The sequence below is a fragment of the Sus scrofa genome, chromosome X, assembly GCF_000003025.6.
Source record: "Sus scrofa isolate TJ Tabasco breed Duroc chromosome X, Sscrofa11.1, whole genome shotgun sequence".
Taxonomy (NCBI): domain Eukaryota; kingdom Metazoa; phylum Chordata; class Mammalia; order Artiodactyla; family Suidae; genus Sus; species Sus scrofa.
In genome coordinates, this window is record NC_010461.5 from 114,579,758 (window position 1) to 114,596,238 (window position 16,481).

The 16,481-nt window shown below is 43.1% G+C and overlaps 1 protein-coding gene across 1 annotated transcript in view; it reads left to right on the plus strand.

Moving 5' to 3' along the window:
* Positions 1 to 16,481, plus strand: part of LOC110257749 (protein transport protein SEC31-like) — a 450,026-nt gene that overhangs the window by 3,778 nt on the left and 429,767 nt on the right. The gene's annotated exons all lie outside the window — the stretch shown is intronic.

Below are 16,481 nucleotides of genomic sequence, written 5' to 3' on the forward strand. Positions count from 1 at the left end.
GATGTTGGTTACCTCTAGCGTGTGTGGGTGAGCGATGTGATCCCTGCTCTCGTAGGGCTAACCGGCGGTCACACATGAGGAAATCATTCAGAAGGAACATTGGTGGAGAAAACGGTGAGGTCAGTTTTAACTGTGTAAGAATAGAAAGCCCTCATCAAAACATCCAGCATGCATGGAAAATGTGGTTTTAGAGCTTGGCGTAAGACGCCCTAAACCTCAAAGGGTTTAATCTCTGGTCAAGGGAAATCAGAACTGAGGAAGGCTGTTTCATTTAGTGCTTCAGAAATCCTGCAGGAGCCTTAAGAGTGCAGTTTCGGGAGTTCCCGTCGTGGCGCAGTGGTTATCGAATCCGACTGGGAACCATGAGGTTGCGGGTTCGGTCCCTGCCCTTGCTCAGTGGGTTAACGATCCGGCATTGCCGTGAGCTGTGGTGTAGGTTGCAGATGTGGCTCGGATCCCGTGTTGCTGTGGCTCTGGCATAGGCCAGTGGCTACAGCTCCGATTCGACCCCTAGCCTGGGAACCTCCATATGCCTCGGGAGCGGCCCAAAGAAATAGCAAAAAGACAAAAAAAAAAAAAAAAAGTGCAGTTTCAAGGGTGGCTGGGCTGGAAGCCAGACAACAGGAGTTGATAGATAAAGCCCGTTCATTTGCAAAGCTTGATGGTGGAAGGAGGAGAAAGATGGTCCCGTTGCTAGGAGGGCCGTCAGTATTACGCATCTTTTTTTTTTCCCCCTCAAACTAAAGGAGACCTATCCATGTGTAAAGGCGAGGATTCTATAGAAAAGAGAAGCTAAAGATTTCAGCAAGAAAAGGTGATTGAGAAAGCCGGGTGTGAAACGAGGTAAGAGGAAATGGACTGGAGAACTTGAGGCTCAGGTTGAGAGGGGAGGTGGGACCTTTCCTCCTCTGAGACCAGGAAGGAGGCGGAGAGGGAGTGAATCAGGCTTAGATGAAGCGGATGCACAGGAGTGAACAGTGGCTGTCCTTTTTAGTTTTTGTGAGAAAGGTCCATTGGGGAAGGGAATGGAGCTTCCTCAGGAATTAAAGAATAGAATTTGAAGCTCAGATCTGAAAACTGACACACCCTTTGGGTACTCACCAGCCCTATTTCAACCACTTTCTTCTGTATAAAATAATAGCAGATTGCACCATCCTCCACTCTTCCTGATCAGCTGATTCAAATTTTAGCTCACCCAGGCCAACATTTAGGTTCTAAGACTCAGGCAGGATGCCATCAAAATCCGTTAAAAATGGCTCTCTTCTCAGCAGTGAGAGGGATGCAAACTCCCCTTAACAATCAAATCCAACCTTGAATTAATTAATATCTCTGTTGGTGCCTGTTTTATTTTAAGTCACATAGTTCTTATTGGCTCACTTTCTAGCATTTGTAATTCCATTTAGCCCTCTTTAGTTAAGTATTTAGTTTGCCCTACTTGAAAAAGTATTTGCCATTTTGGTTTCTCTTACTTCTTGTGCAGAATATAATACGCTAACATGCACAAAACACAGAACAAACACAAGAGCTTCTTGAGGGCAGGGAGTTATCGTTATGCCTATCTCCTGGGCAAAAGCATAACACATTGTTGAAGCTCAAGGAATGGTGACAAAGGAATGAGTGACTAGCTATGTGCTGTTGTGGAGAGAGCCCTAAACTAAGCTCCAGGAGATGTCAGTTCCGACTGTTACCTAGGGTTCCCCTTGGACCCATTATGTACATTGTCTGGACCTTACTGCTACCTGGGAAAATGAGGGGGTTGGATGATTTATTAAATTACTTCTGACTTAGGAGTTTTATATGCTGTTTTGTTTTTGTTTTTTTTTTAGGGCCACACCAGTGGCATATGTAAGTTTCTGGGTAACAGATCAGAGCCACAGTAGATACCTTGCATCCCCATGGTGCTGTGGCTGTGATGTACCCCTAGCCTGGGAACCTCCAGATGCCGCTGGTGCGGCCCTAAAAAGACAAAAAAAAAAAAAAAACCAAAAACAATAGGGAATGAGTGATGCTGAGCCAAAGTAATGAGTCTATGGTGGTGGGATTGAAGTGTCAATAAGTAAACTACTTGGGTGTGTAGGAGGGTTTGCTCACCTCTCGCCGTTCATATCACACCTTGGGACCACCAGTTACACTGCCTGATCCCTCCTGCTCTACAGCTGCGGGAAGGGCCGAGTTTCCTTTCCGCCCCTAGTGGCCCACCTTTCAATATGCCACACCTGCTCCTTACAACATACTCCAGTACCTGTGGGATGTGAGACTCTTCCTAATCAATCCTGGGTAACAGAGAACACCCAACAATGAAAACAAGACTGAACCCATCAAATAAACGAAAGACTTACGCTGCATATCCTTGGCACTCGAGTAAAGCTGCTTCTTTCTCTGCGTATAGCCATACGTATAGATTGTCCAGAATCACCCGGGCAACCAGATAGAATGTGGAGTTGAAAGAGACAATACTTTTGTAGTTTTTCACAAGAAGTTAATTAGCTCCTCTCCCGCAGAACAGTGCTAAAACTATGATTGGTAATGTCTCAACTGCTGCTCAGCTCTAAGTCATAATTAATAACTAGGCTCTTTCTCTGGTAACTGTCATTCTGTGGCTACTGGGTGATCTCCTCTCATTAATGACTGTTTTTAAGTTACCAAAGGGCAGGCAAGTGTCCATTGACCCTCAGGCTTCCACGGGAAGTTCGTGGATACTAGACGGATTTGTTACCACTGAGTCACAACGGGAACTCCTTTTTTTTTTTTTTTTTTTTAGGGCTGCACTCGTGGCATATGGAAGTTCCCAGGCTAGGCATCAAATTGGAGCAGCACCTGCCGGCCTACATCACAGCCACAGCCACGCCGGATCTGAGCCCCGTCTGCGACCTACACCAAAGCTCATGGCAATGCTGGATCCTTAACCCGCTGAGTGAGGCCAGGGATCAAACCCGCATTCTCATGGATACTTCCATGGGAAGTTCAGAGTCTAATCACTCTGGGTCTCCAGCAGACCCACTCCTCTTCCCATCCCAACATTGTTACCCAAATAGGTTCAAGGAATAGAAAAGTTACAAAAGTGTGGTGTCGAGTTTATGGACCAGTTGTGTGTATTTGTCAGGCAACAGTTTTTGCTTTCTAAGTACCCAGAATATCATTACCTTCCTTATCTCCTTTGGGCTGCCTCCCTCAGTTGTTGGTTCATCTACCAGAAATTTGATGTTCCCTGGAGCACAGGGCTCTCAATAATTGCCCTTGGAGTTCCCATTGTGGCTCAGCCATAATGAACCCAACTAGTATGCATGAGGATGTGGGTTCAATCCCTGGCCTCGCTCAGTAGGTTTAGGATCTGCTGTTGCCATGAGCTGTGGTGGAGCTTGCAGATGCAGATCGGGTCCCGTGTGCTGTGGCTGTGTTGTAGGCTGGCAGCTGCAGCTTTGACTCAACCCCTGGCCTGGGAACTTCCATAGGCCTCGAGTGTGGCCCTAAAAAGACCAAAAAAAAAAATTGCCCTGATTCACCCCACTTTAGGGATGGTGATTCCTGGAAGGTGTACGCATTTGTAATATGTGCAGTGTTCCTGATAGCAGTAATTTTGTACTTAATAAAGGAATGTGAGACCGTTTCACTTTTGGAGTTTGTAAAGTGCCATATTAATATTAGTTGTTAATATTATTTAGTGGGAAAAGTCAGTATCTTCTTTGGTTTAAACCACAGCTGGCTCAGCAATATACGGTAATTTTCCTAATTGGCTTTTATTCTTGGCCCAGATCATAAACAATATTCATGATCTCAAATGTATACAGAATTTATTTATAGTCTTGGCATATTTTCCCGTGAACTGTTTAAATATCAACATAGTCTTGATGCAGCCTGCCAGGAAAATAATTGATTCATACTCATTTCTGTTGGTGACCTTCCATAGAAAGAAATTAAGGATCTTGTACGTGTAAAGAAGAGGAAGGGAAAAGGCAAAAGTTCAGCAAGCTGCTGTGATTAGAGGTGATGAAATTTCTGCATATTTTGTGTAACCTCCTATTTCTCTAATGTAGTTACGCAGTGATCTTTGGCACCTTTTAGAAGAAGACCTATGCTTATGTCCGTTTTTCCCTCACCTGCTGGGGTGGCAAATATATGACATAGCCACTACCCTTCCCCACTCCCACTGCCGCAGCAGACAGTGCTAGCCAGTCGTGGCTCTCCTAGTCACTGATTTTGGAAGGAATCCCATAACCTTTTGCAGTCCAGCCCTCTGCACAATTATGTGAATAGGTCAGACTGATCACCTGAGATGAAAGCCATTTGTCATTCTCGTCCCGACCTTAAGAGGTCATACCATTTCGTAGTCAAGGATCAGTGGTGGCAAAGAGTGGAAACTCTTTCAAGCTAGCTAAAGAGGGGGAATTTATTATAAGAATACGACAGACAGTATTACAGCTATCTGGCCTATAAAGTACAGAGTAAGTGAGACTGGACTTGGCAAGCAGAAGCTGAGCTTTCTTGCCCTTTCTCTTAATGACCATGTAGTGTCTCTCTTCTATGCTTCTCTCTACCTCCTCTTTGCTTTTGCCTGTCACCTTCTACTTTCTACCTAACAGGCCTTCCCAGCCTGACTCGAACTCATTTAATTCAAGCATCCACATAGTTCTCTCATCAGAGTCTCTGTGTGTTCTACTGAAAATTTTCAGGAGATCCAGTCTGCTGGCAGGCTAATGTATGTGCTCCCAGGATGCCAACTTGTCTACTTTTGGTTCACACAAGGTTGAGAGACCAGAATCTCATTGTGTAAAGGGCTGTCCCTTCCAGAGCTATAAACATGCCAGGTTAAGCCTGAAGAAGTTAAGTGAGTCTTGGTGGGCAAATTAACTATCTAATCTGTTCACATATATTCTCCTTTTTGTCCTCCTTGAGTGGGGTTGCCTCCTTGAGTAGTACAGGAAGCCCAATTAAATTTGAATTTCAGATAAACTATGAATATTCTTTGAAATGTGCACACCAAAAAATTATTCATTATTTCTGAGAAATTCAAACTTAATGGGCATCCTGCATTTTATTTGCTAAATCTAGCAGCCCTATCCCCAAGGCCTCTCTTGGACTCACCCCTGAGCTGGCACAGTGAAATTTTTTTCTAGTAAGTCAATACCCTTCGAAGGTGGGTAAAAATCCTAAACTAAAATACCTCTGACTAGCAGAGATTTGGTGCGGCCATAGCAATAGTCCAACTTTAGAATATTGCATGTTTTACTATTATTGGCTCTATTTTTGAAGGCTTGATTTTTCATTCCAGACAGATTTTAGTACAAATTTTTTTGGGGCATGGGTCATGGATGGGTTGTCTCTTCCACAGAATAGAAGCTGTTTAGGGCAGAGTCTGATTACTGTTAACTCTCTGCGCATCAATCAGTGGTGTTTGGAGCACCATGCGTAATAACAAATGCCACAATTTCAAAAAAGAACTTTCCTGGAAATTCTTGCAAAGGAACTTTAAGTGGTATCAACTGGACTTTATGACTCTTGGGCAGGGTTTGTTTAGAGTTTTCGAGACCAGTCATTCCTCTTCAATAACCCAGTCAAAAACAAACTACTGGGAGTTCCCGTTGTGGCACAGCAGAAACCAATCTGACTAGGAACCATGAGGTTGCAGGTTCGATCCCTGGCCCTGCTCAGTGGGTTAAGGATCCGACGTTGCCGTGAGCTGTGGTGTAGGTCCCAGATGTGGCTTGGATCTGGCATTGCTGTGGCTGTGGTGTAGGCTGGTGGCTAAAGCTCCAGTTGGACCCCTACCTAGCCTGGGAACCTCCATATTGCCGTGGGTGCTGTCCTGAAAAGACAAAAGATAAAAAACAAAACAAAACAAAAAAAACTGCTGATTACAAAGGACTGATTTATTCACTAATGGTTAGCCAAGACCTAATAACTCAACTCAGAGTGCTGTTAGGAAGTAGATTGGGGGAGTTCCTGTCGTGGCACAGCAGAAATGAATCCAACTAGGAACCATGAGGTTGCAGGTTTGATCCCTGGCCTTGCTCATTGGGTTAAGGATCTGGCATTGCCATGAGCTGTGGTGTAGGTCCCAGATGTGGCTCGGATCCTGCATTGCTGTGGCTCTGGCGTAGGCTGGAAGCTGTAGCTCCGATTCGATCCCTAGCCTGGGAACCTCCATATGCCGTGGGTGTGGCCCTAAAAAGAGAAAAAAAAAAAGAAAAGAAAAGAAAAAGTAGATTGTGGATGCAGCCTAGACCTGTGACTTAAGAAGGGGGCCTCTGACTTTCTCCTCGATTTGTAATCTAGAGACCAACCTGTATATTCATGTGTAGAGAGAGGAAGAAGAGAGAGGAGAGAAGATAGAGATGACTAGAGTTTTAAAATCAGGCTCCTGTCCACTTACCCAGCCAGCGGAACGGACTCCAGAGCTGCCTCACGCACCCAGTCACAGGCTGTCCAGAGAGCACAGCAAACTCGAACCACCTTTGCAGGTGGTCACCTTATCCACCAACGATGTGTGACCTAGTGCAGTTTAACTCTGTACAATCAGATGAGTCACTCCTTTCCCTGTGGGGAGGAGGCAGTGTGAGGCATGAGGTGGGAAAGGACGTTTCCTCCCTGGTACTCCCCTCTTATTTTTCCATCACTTGGCCTTAGCTATTTTTAGGGCCACAGTAAACTTCACTGCGTGTATTCGTTTCCTGGGGCTGCCATAACCAAGTCCCACAAAACTGGGTGGCTGAAACAGCAGAGATTTTTTTTTTTAATTTTTATTTTTTTGTCTTTTTTTGCTATTTCTTGGGCCGCTCCTGTGGCATATGGAGGTTCCCAGGCTAGGGGTTGAATCGGAGCTGTAGCCACCGGCCTACACCAGAGCCGCAGCAACGTGGGATCCGAGCCGCATCTGCAACCTACACCACAGCTCGCGGCAACGCCGGATCGTTAACCCACTGAGCAAGGGCAGGGACCGAACCCGCCACCTCATGATTCCTAGTCGGATTCGTTAACCACTGCGCCACGATGGGAACTCCAGATTTTTTGATCTCAAGGTTCTGGAGGCTAGATGTCTGCGATGGAGGTGTCAGTAGGGCCATGCCCTCCTCTGAAGGCACCAGAGCACGACCTGGTAGTTCCTTGGCTTGTGGCAGCATGACTCATCTTCACGAGGCATTCTCTCTGCTTGTCTGGGTCCAATGTTCCCCTTTTTATAACAACACCAGTAATTTGGGGTTAGGGGCCCACTCTAGTACGATATGACCTCATCTTAACTATTTACATCTGCAATGACCCTGTTTTCAAAAGGTCACCTTCTGAGATACTGGGGTTTAGGACTTCAACATGTGGATTTGGGGGAGGGGCACATTTCAACCCGTAACCCCAGAGTATTCCTTCGCCCTCAAACCACATACCCCTCACATCTCCTAGATTTGCTTCTCCTCTTGTTTGAGTACTTCTCACAAAATTGCTTCAATGTAGGAGTTCTCCCTGTGGCACAATGGTATCTGCAGCGTCTCTGCAGCACCTGGACACAGGTTTGGTCCCTGGCCTGGCACAGTGGGTTAAAGAATCCGGCCTTCCACAGCTATGGCGTAGGTTGAAGCTGTGGCTCAGATCTGGTCCCTGGCCCAGGAACTCCATATGCTAGAGGGTGGCAAAAAAAGGAAAAAAAAAAAAGGTGTTTCAATGCGATGTTTGTGTGGCAGAACTTCCGAGGCCTGGTATGTCTGAATAACACTTGGTCCATATTACCTGTGCTCCAACTGAAGTGTACAACAAAATGCGAGCTTTAGAAAAAGAAACTACACCACAAAATCTGGCATATATGGAGGACCCATGGGATGTTATGGTCACAAGAAAATATTATTTTCCCTCCAGCCCATCAGCCAGTACCTAGTTAATGAATAGGGGAGATGTTCATGGGGAGACTGGCCACAGTGTAAAAGTGGTTCAAGGCTCTAGAGCACCGTAACTCTCTATTTGAGACTTATGTATTTTAGCAAATAGAACAGTAATGAAAAATAAAGTGGTTTGAATTAGCATGTAGAAGTCCAGACTGGTTTCCTGACAATCCACCAGTTTAGTAATTGGCACATGGCCCCTAAATAGCTTACTCCATACTGCTTTAATTTTTTTGCTTTTCAGGGCCACACTCATGACATATGGAAGTTCCCAGGCTAGAGATGAATTGGAGCTACAGCTGCTGGCCTACACTACAGCCACAGCAACACGGGATCCGAGCCACATCTGTGACCTACACCACAGCTTTAAGGTTTTAAGTGACTTCGTAAGGTTCTCACTTTTTCCTCTGGTGACCTCCAGAGATCAGCATAGAGAACGTTGTTTTTGACAGTTTCACTGATTGTCATCACTGTTCTTTCAGTGAAACTAAGGATTATAAAGAGACTTGTTTATACAAGTGATATATTTCTTTTTAGAACAAACATCATGAGTTGACTGCCTCTAATGTTAATAATTCATATATGCCACTATTCCTGTAGTACTTCAGAATTTAACTTTGCTGTGAATACCTTTATATTAATATTTAGATAAGCATGTAGAAATTAAAGGTAAGCAGCTCAGTCACATTCTTTTTTTTAAATTGAAGTATAGTTGATTTATAATATTGTGTTAGTTTTAGGTATAGAGCAAAGTGGCACACACACGCACATACACACACACACACGCTATATATATATATAATTGAATCAGTTATATATATGGTATCCATAAATTCTTTTTACCACAGAAATATATACTTTATTTATCCATGTCCTCTCTCAGTCTTTGTCCATATGCATAAATACCACAGATATAATACCAGTGCAGACTTTTTTAGTATCTGGCTTTTCTTTTTTCTTCTTCTTTTTTTTTTTTTTTTTTTTTTTTTTTGTCTTTTTGCCATTTCTTGGGCCGCTCCCTCGGCATATGGAGGTTCCCAGGCTAGGGGTCCAATCGGAGCTGTAGCCACCGGCCTACACCAGAGCCACAGCAACGCGGGATCCGAGCCGCATCTACGATCTACACCACAGCTCACGGCAAGGCCGGATCGTTAACCCACTGAGCAAGGGCAGGGACCGAACCCACAACCTCATGGTTCCTAGTCGGATTTGTTAACCACTGCACCACGACGAGAACTCCCAGTACCTGGCTTTTAAAACTTACATATAAGCATTTTCAGGTTTCATTAATATCACTTTTAATGACTAAATGAACAAATTAAAACAGCAAATCAACTGAGTGAAAAATTAAAATTGTTTTTCCAACTGATGTATTCATTAGCAGTAACTCCCCACTGGTTTTCTTATATATATATTACATATATATATATATTTCAGATTATTTTCCATTATAGGTTATTATAAGATATTAAATATAGTTTCCTGTGCTTTACTGTAGGTCCTTGTTTTTAATCTTTTATATGTAGTAGTATCTGTTAATCCCAAAGTCCTAATTTATCCCTCCCCCAACTTCCCCTTTAATAACTGTAAGTTTGATTTCTATGTGTGTGAGTCTATTTCTGTAAATAATTCATTTGTATCATTTTTTTAGATTCCACATATAAGTGATATCATATGATATTTATCTTTCTCTGTCTGACTTACTTTACTTAGTATGATAATCTCTAGGTCCCTCCATGTAGCTGCAGATGGCATTGTTTCCTTCTTTTTTATGGCTGAGTAATATTCCTGTGTGTGTGTGTGTCATCATAAGCTACTTGTCTATTAATGGGCACTTAGGTGGTTTCCATGTTTAGTTATTGTAAATAGGGCTGTAGTAAACACCGGAGTGTCACATTTTTTTTTGGTGTGTGTGCTTTTTAGGGCCGCACCTGCAGCATATGGAGGTTCCCAGCCTAGGGGTCCAAATGGAGCTGTAGCCGCCAGCCTACACCACAGCTCACAGCAATGCCGGATCCTTAACCCACTGAGTGAGGCCAGGGATGGAACCTGCAACCTCATGGTTCCTAGTTGGATTTGTTTCCACTGCACCACAGAAGGAACTCAGTCAGTCACATTTTTAGGTTCCAGTTTACAACCACACAATTGGACACTGATTTTCTTATTTTGCAAAATGGCAGAGAAGGTGACATACAGTTCACTCTATATTTCCAGGACTAAGTATTCAAGACATTCATTATCATAGGCCTTTGTTTCTCCTTTTATTCTTTGTAGTTACCTGCCTTTTGACAATTTGAATGGGTCATGAAAAAATAATCCATTTTTCCGGGAAAGAGAAGAGTTTAATGACAGGATATATATGAATTTTTTTTATTATTGGCAAATTTTTACTATTCAAAGAAAAATGTATACTTCCTTTTTTCATTTTTTAAAGTTTTATTGAAGTATAGTTGATTTACAGTGTTATAATTTCTGCTCTGCAACAAAGTGATTCAGTTAGACTATATAGTTCCTATGTTTTATATTTATTTATCTATTTATTTATTTATTTATTGCTTTTTAGGGCTGCATCCATGGCATATGGAGGTTCCCAGGCTAGGGGTCCAATAGGAGCTACAGCTGCTGGCCAACACCACAGCTATAACAATGCAGGATCCAAGCTGCATCTGTGATCTGTACCACAGCTCACGGCAATACCGGATCCTTAACCCACTGAGGGAGGCCAGGGATCGAACCCACAATCTCATCATTCCTAGTCGGATTCGTTTCCGCTGCTCCACGACGAGAACTCCCTATATTTTATCTTTAAAGTAAAATACTTATATATGACATATTTATGGCAATTTATTTCTTCACCTCCTTCAGCAGTCTTTTCAATGTGTTATTCAGGCACATGAGGTAATAATTCTAAGCAGAAATATTCTCCAGTAGCACTACCTGAAAGTTCTTAGATGTAAGCTTGTAATTAGCCCTTGCTTATTTCAAAGATGGCCCTTTCTATGCACTATATAAATAATCACAAAGCTAATCATGATTAACCCTTGTTATCTAAGGTTGCGGCAACACAGGAATAATTGAGGGTTGCATATCAGTTATTATTAAAGAGATATTTGACTGAAGCTCCCACAAAGTTTTTTTTTTTTCCTACTTCTATTTCCCCTCCTTTGCTGCTTCTAATTGTTAGGGATTGCACATTGTGGCAGGGACTGTAGGATTTTGAGAACCCATAAAGCTGAAGACTTATAATAAGTCCTTTTTTTTTTCTGCTTTTTAGAGATGCACCTGCAGCATATGGAAGTTCCCAGGCTAGGGGTCAAATTGGATCTGCAGCTATAGGCCTACACCACAGCCATAGCAATGCCAGATCTGAGTTGCATCTGTGACCTTTGCTGTAGCTCATGACAGCGCTGGATCCTTAACCCACTGAGTGAGGCCAGGGATTGAACTTGCATCCTAATGGATACTAGTCAGATTCTTAACCTGTTGAGCCAAAACAGGAACTCCAGTAAGTCCTTTTTAAAAAAAATTTTTTTTTTGTCTTTTTAGGGCCACACCCATGGCATATGGTGGTTCCCAGGCTAAGGGTCATATCAAAGCTGCACCTGCCAGCCTACACCACAGCCACAGCAATGCTAGATCCGAGCCATGTCTGCAACCTACACGGCATCTCCAAAATGCTCACGGCAACGCCAGATCCTTAACCCACTGAGCGAGGCCAGGGATCAAACCTGTGTCTTCATGGATACTAGTCAGATTCGATACCACTGAGCCATGGTCACACTCCTCCAATAAGTCCTTTTTGACACCACTGTAAACATCCTGCATCCGGTGTATCAGTTCTCTGAGACCACTTAAAGTTCTGCAATCCCGGCACATGTCAGAGTCAGCTAGCCTCCTCAACCCTGGTAAAAAGAGGCCGTCTTGCTGAATGAGCGCCGCTTCAGTTCTTTGCAGCTCCCTCTCCCCCCAGGAGGGTAGAAGAGAGGGTCTCTAAGCGTCCTTTAGCTCCTTGCTTATGTCATTTCATGTAGGAAATATATGTGAGACATGTTTGAAATCTGACCTTTTAGCATTTTAAGTAATTGGCTTTGAGAAAGAGCTGTACTGAACAAAAGGAGCAAAATATAATTTTCCATAGCCAGGAATAAGGTATCGGTGTTGGAGATGAGTGGAAGGAATGTGGATTCAAGGCAAAGAGTGGGGATGGTCTGAGGGGGAAGGGCCACACTTGCAACTGGCTTCACAGCACCCCCTGGAGAAGGGAAATGTGAGGAAGCCCCTGACTGACTGCAGTACGGCCCTGACTCTCACTGAACAGGGGAAGAGAAACAGAGCGAGACGGAGGGAGAAAGATACCGTGAGAGCTGAGATCGTGCTGCAAGAGGCCAGGAAATGGAAATTCAGAGCCCTCTTACTTAAATCAGGACATTTCCAGAAGTGCTAAGGACTATCCTTTGGAGTGATAGGATTTAATTATTTTAATTATTAGCTTGTGCAAACTTTCATCAGTAAATAATATTTTTTTGCTAAAATTCTTCTCTGACTCATGGTTGATATTTTATTACATATTTTATATTGGTTTTTATGTGTGAATACCCTATTAATGCACTTAGAATTTTGCACATTGAATGAGCTTCAAATATTCTGTAGACTCCTACGCTATAATTAAGTGTGGTTTAAAAAGGAACATACATACTCATGCTGATAACTTGTTCTTAAGATGTCATTATCATTGGTTGTCACTGGAAGTTAGTCATTTTTATCAGATATTAATATTCATTGCCTTTAAAGTGTTACAAGTCTCTAGCTTAAAAATGAGTAGGAGAATAGAGCTTAAGATTATCTGGCTTTGCCTACCAAGATATTGCTTGAATTTAAACAGAAAACCATACCATTTCGACTTTTGCTATTTTCTAGGCTACTGACAGCTCGGATTAATTCCGAAATCATCTTACAATATGAAGCCAGATTAGCCAATGAAATTGTAATTTTGATTTTAAAAAAACTTCGTCTTAGGAGTTCTCTGGTGGCTCAGTGGGTTAAGGATCCAGTGTTGTCACTGCTGTGGCTCTGGTTACTGCTATGGTGTGGGTTTGATCCTTGGCTAGGGAACTTCTGCATGCCACAGGTGTGGCTAAAAAACAAAACAAAACAAAAAAACTCCTTAGTCTTAGATGCTGTCATATGCTGATCAGCATCATCTGAACAAAACAACTGTTAAAAAAATTAGGAGACACCCAATCAAAAAATGAGCTGAAGATCTAAATAGACATTTCTCCAAAGAAGACCTGCAGATGGCCAAAAAACACATGGAAAGAGGCTTAACATCACTAATTATTAGAGAAATGCAAATCGAAACTACTGTGAGGTACCACCTTACACCAGCCAGAGTGGCCATCATCCAAAAGTCTACAAACAATAAATGCTAGAGAGAGTGTAGAGAAAAGGGAACCCTCTTACACTGTTGGGAATGTAAATTGGTGCAACCTCTATGGAAAACCGTATGGAGGTTCGTCAGAAAACTAAAAATAGAACTACCAAACAATTCAGTAATCCCACTCCTGGGCATCTATACAGAGAAAATCGTAATCTGAAAAGATAGATGCATTCCAGTATTCCTTGCAGCACTATTTACAATAGCCAAGATATGGAAGCAACCTAAATGTCCATCAGCAGAGGAATGGATAAAGAAGGTGTGGCACATATATACAATGGAATATTAATCAGCCATAAAAAGATTGAAATAATGCTATTTGCAGCAAAATGGTTGGACCTAGAGATTATCATACTAAGTGAAGTTAAATAGTGAAAGACAAACATTGTATGATATCACTTATGTGTGGAATCTAAAAAAAGGATATAGGCGTTCCCGTCGTGGCGCAGTGGTTAATGAATCCGACTAGGAACCATGAGGTTGTGGGTTCAATCCCTGGCCTTGCTCAGTGGGTTAAGGATCCGGTGTTGCCGTGAGCTGTGGTGTAGATCACAGATGTAGCTCGGATCCTGCGTTGCTGTGGCTCTGGCGGAGGCTGGCAGCTACAGCTCCGATTAGATCCCTAGCCTGGGAACCTCCATATGCCGCGAGAGCGGCCCAAGAAATGGCAAAAAACAAACAAAAAATAAAATAAAATAAATAAAGAAAGGATACAAATGCATTTATTTGCAGAACAGAAATAGACTCACAGACTTTGAAAAACTTACGGTTACCAAAGGGGACAGGTGCGGGAGTGGGGTGGGAGGGATGGCCTGGGGGGTTGGGATTGACATATGCACACTGAGGTATATGGAATGATTGACCAACGGGGACCTGCTGTATAGCACAGGGACGTCTACCCAATATTCTGTGATCATCTATGTGCGAAAAGAACCTGAAAAAGAATGGATATGTATATTTTTATGACTGAATCACTTTGTTGTACAGCAGATCTTGTCACAACCTTGTAAACCAACTATACACCTGGCCTGGGAATATCTGCATTGCCATGGGTATGACCAAAAAAAACCAAAAAAGGAGCAGGCTAACCCAGAACAACTCTAACTCTTTACAGTTTATCTTTTCAAAAAGGGCAATACCAGTAGTAGGAAATCAAGTCTGTAGCTCCCACAATGCTTTTAAAATGCAAATACCATCTCTTAAAACTTTTATATGTAAGCAGCTATTTCGTGCCGTCTTTGAATTTTCTGATGACCTTATGGGTACAGACCCCACCAGGGGACTACCAGTAGAGGCAGAAGCTCTTCCGGGAGTTTCCCTCATGGCTCAGTGGTTAACGAACCCGACTAGTAACTATGAGGTTGTGGGTCGATCCTGGCCTCGCTCAGTGGGTTGGGGATCCGGCGTTGCCGTGAGCTGTGGTGTAGGTCGCAGATGTGGCTCGGATCCCATGTTGCTGTGGCTCTGGAGTAGGCTGGTGGCTACAGCTGTGATTGGACCCCTAGCCTGGGAACCTCCATATGCCGTGGGTGCGGCCCTAGAAAAGACAAAAAAAAAAAAAAAAAAAAAAAAAAAAAGGAAGAAGCTCTTCGGAAGTCAGATCTGAATGAACATGAACATGAGACATCTTTATATACTCCTGGTAGACTGGGAGAATGGCCCAGACTGATCAAAAAGCAAGCAGGGATTATGCTCATACCGATGGATTGGGTGATTTGTGAATAAACAGGCATGCTAGAAACAGGCAGTGAGAAGGCAGTCCAGCATAATGAAAGTCTGAGCATAAGCTAATCATAGATTCATATCTCGATTCAACCAACTACTAGATGTGATCTTATTATGTGTTAACAGAGCCTCAGTTAACTCATATAATCTCCCATGTAATGGGGACTGTTGGGGATTAAATAAAATACGTGAAACGTGAAGAAAGTGTTAACATAGCAGGTCTGGCTGTTTGGTCTTGGTATGTCAAGGGAACTGGAACCATGATGGACCATTGGCCAACCCTGTGGGAACTTTCTAAAGTTAATGGTTGATGATCAAGTTTTGTACACGTGATTGCTTTACACAAACATCAACATTGATTATGTGCACCTGGTTTCCTTGTTGGGAACCTGAGTTTCACTTGTGGTGACTGGTCACGTAGCGTGATATACCTATGGGAACAGTTCTCAATAAAAGCCTCAGACTTGGAGGCTTCTCCAGGGAGAGGTGCTTTGCACATGTCCCTCTAGTTTGTTGCTAGAAAGAAAGCATGTCCTAGGTGCCCCTAGATGTTAAGTACTTGAAAGTGTGTGTCCCACCTCTCGGGATTTCTTCTGATACAAGCCTTTTTCCCATTGTGCTTGGTCTGTATATTTTTGCTCTAATAAACCTTAGCCATGAGTATAACCTGCTTTTGAGTCTTATGAGTCCCCTTAGTTAAATCAGCAAACTTGAGGTTGGCCTTCAGACCCACAAGATATAAAGGGACTCAGTACAATGCTTGACAAATAGTACACATTTACTACGTGCTAGTTAGGGCATTTAACTTATCCTGTTAGATGTTATAGGGGACTAGCCTCACGGTACCAGAATATAGGCTGGGACTTGAGGACTTTGTCTGCTTTTCTCAACCATGTCTTTGGAAGGAGGCAAGGACAACTCCCCTCTCATCAATGGGGAGTTAGAGGATATAACTCCAAGGTTCTCCCCTGGCCTTCCACTCCTGGCGAGTCACTGCCTACCCAGGTGGGCAGGTACCACTTGAAGAACATGGGTAGAAATCAGACCTCTGGGAGTTCCTGTCATGGCGCAGCGGAAACCAACCTGACTGGGAACCATGAGGGTGAGCATTTGATTCCTGGCCTCGCTCAGTGGGTTAAGGATCCGGCGTTGCCTCAAGCTGTGGTGTAGATCGCAGACATGGCTCGGATCTGGTGTTGCTGTGGCTCTGGCATAGGCCATTAGACCCTAACCCTAGCCTGGGAACCTCCATATGCCGCACCTGTGGCCCTAAAATGCAAAAAAAAAAAAAAAAAAAGAAAAAAAAATCAAACCTCCAAATGGGACATTTTGAGAATACATGACAGGACAATTTTTTTTTTTATCATTTTGAAGGATAACAAAAGGAATGAAAAGCCTTGTTGAAAATTATGAAGACTAAAGGACTTAGACTACTATCGTGGAGTTCCAGGTGTGGG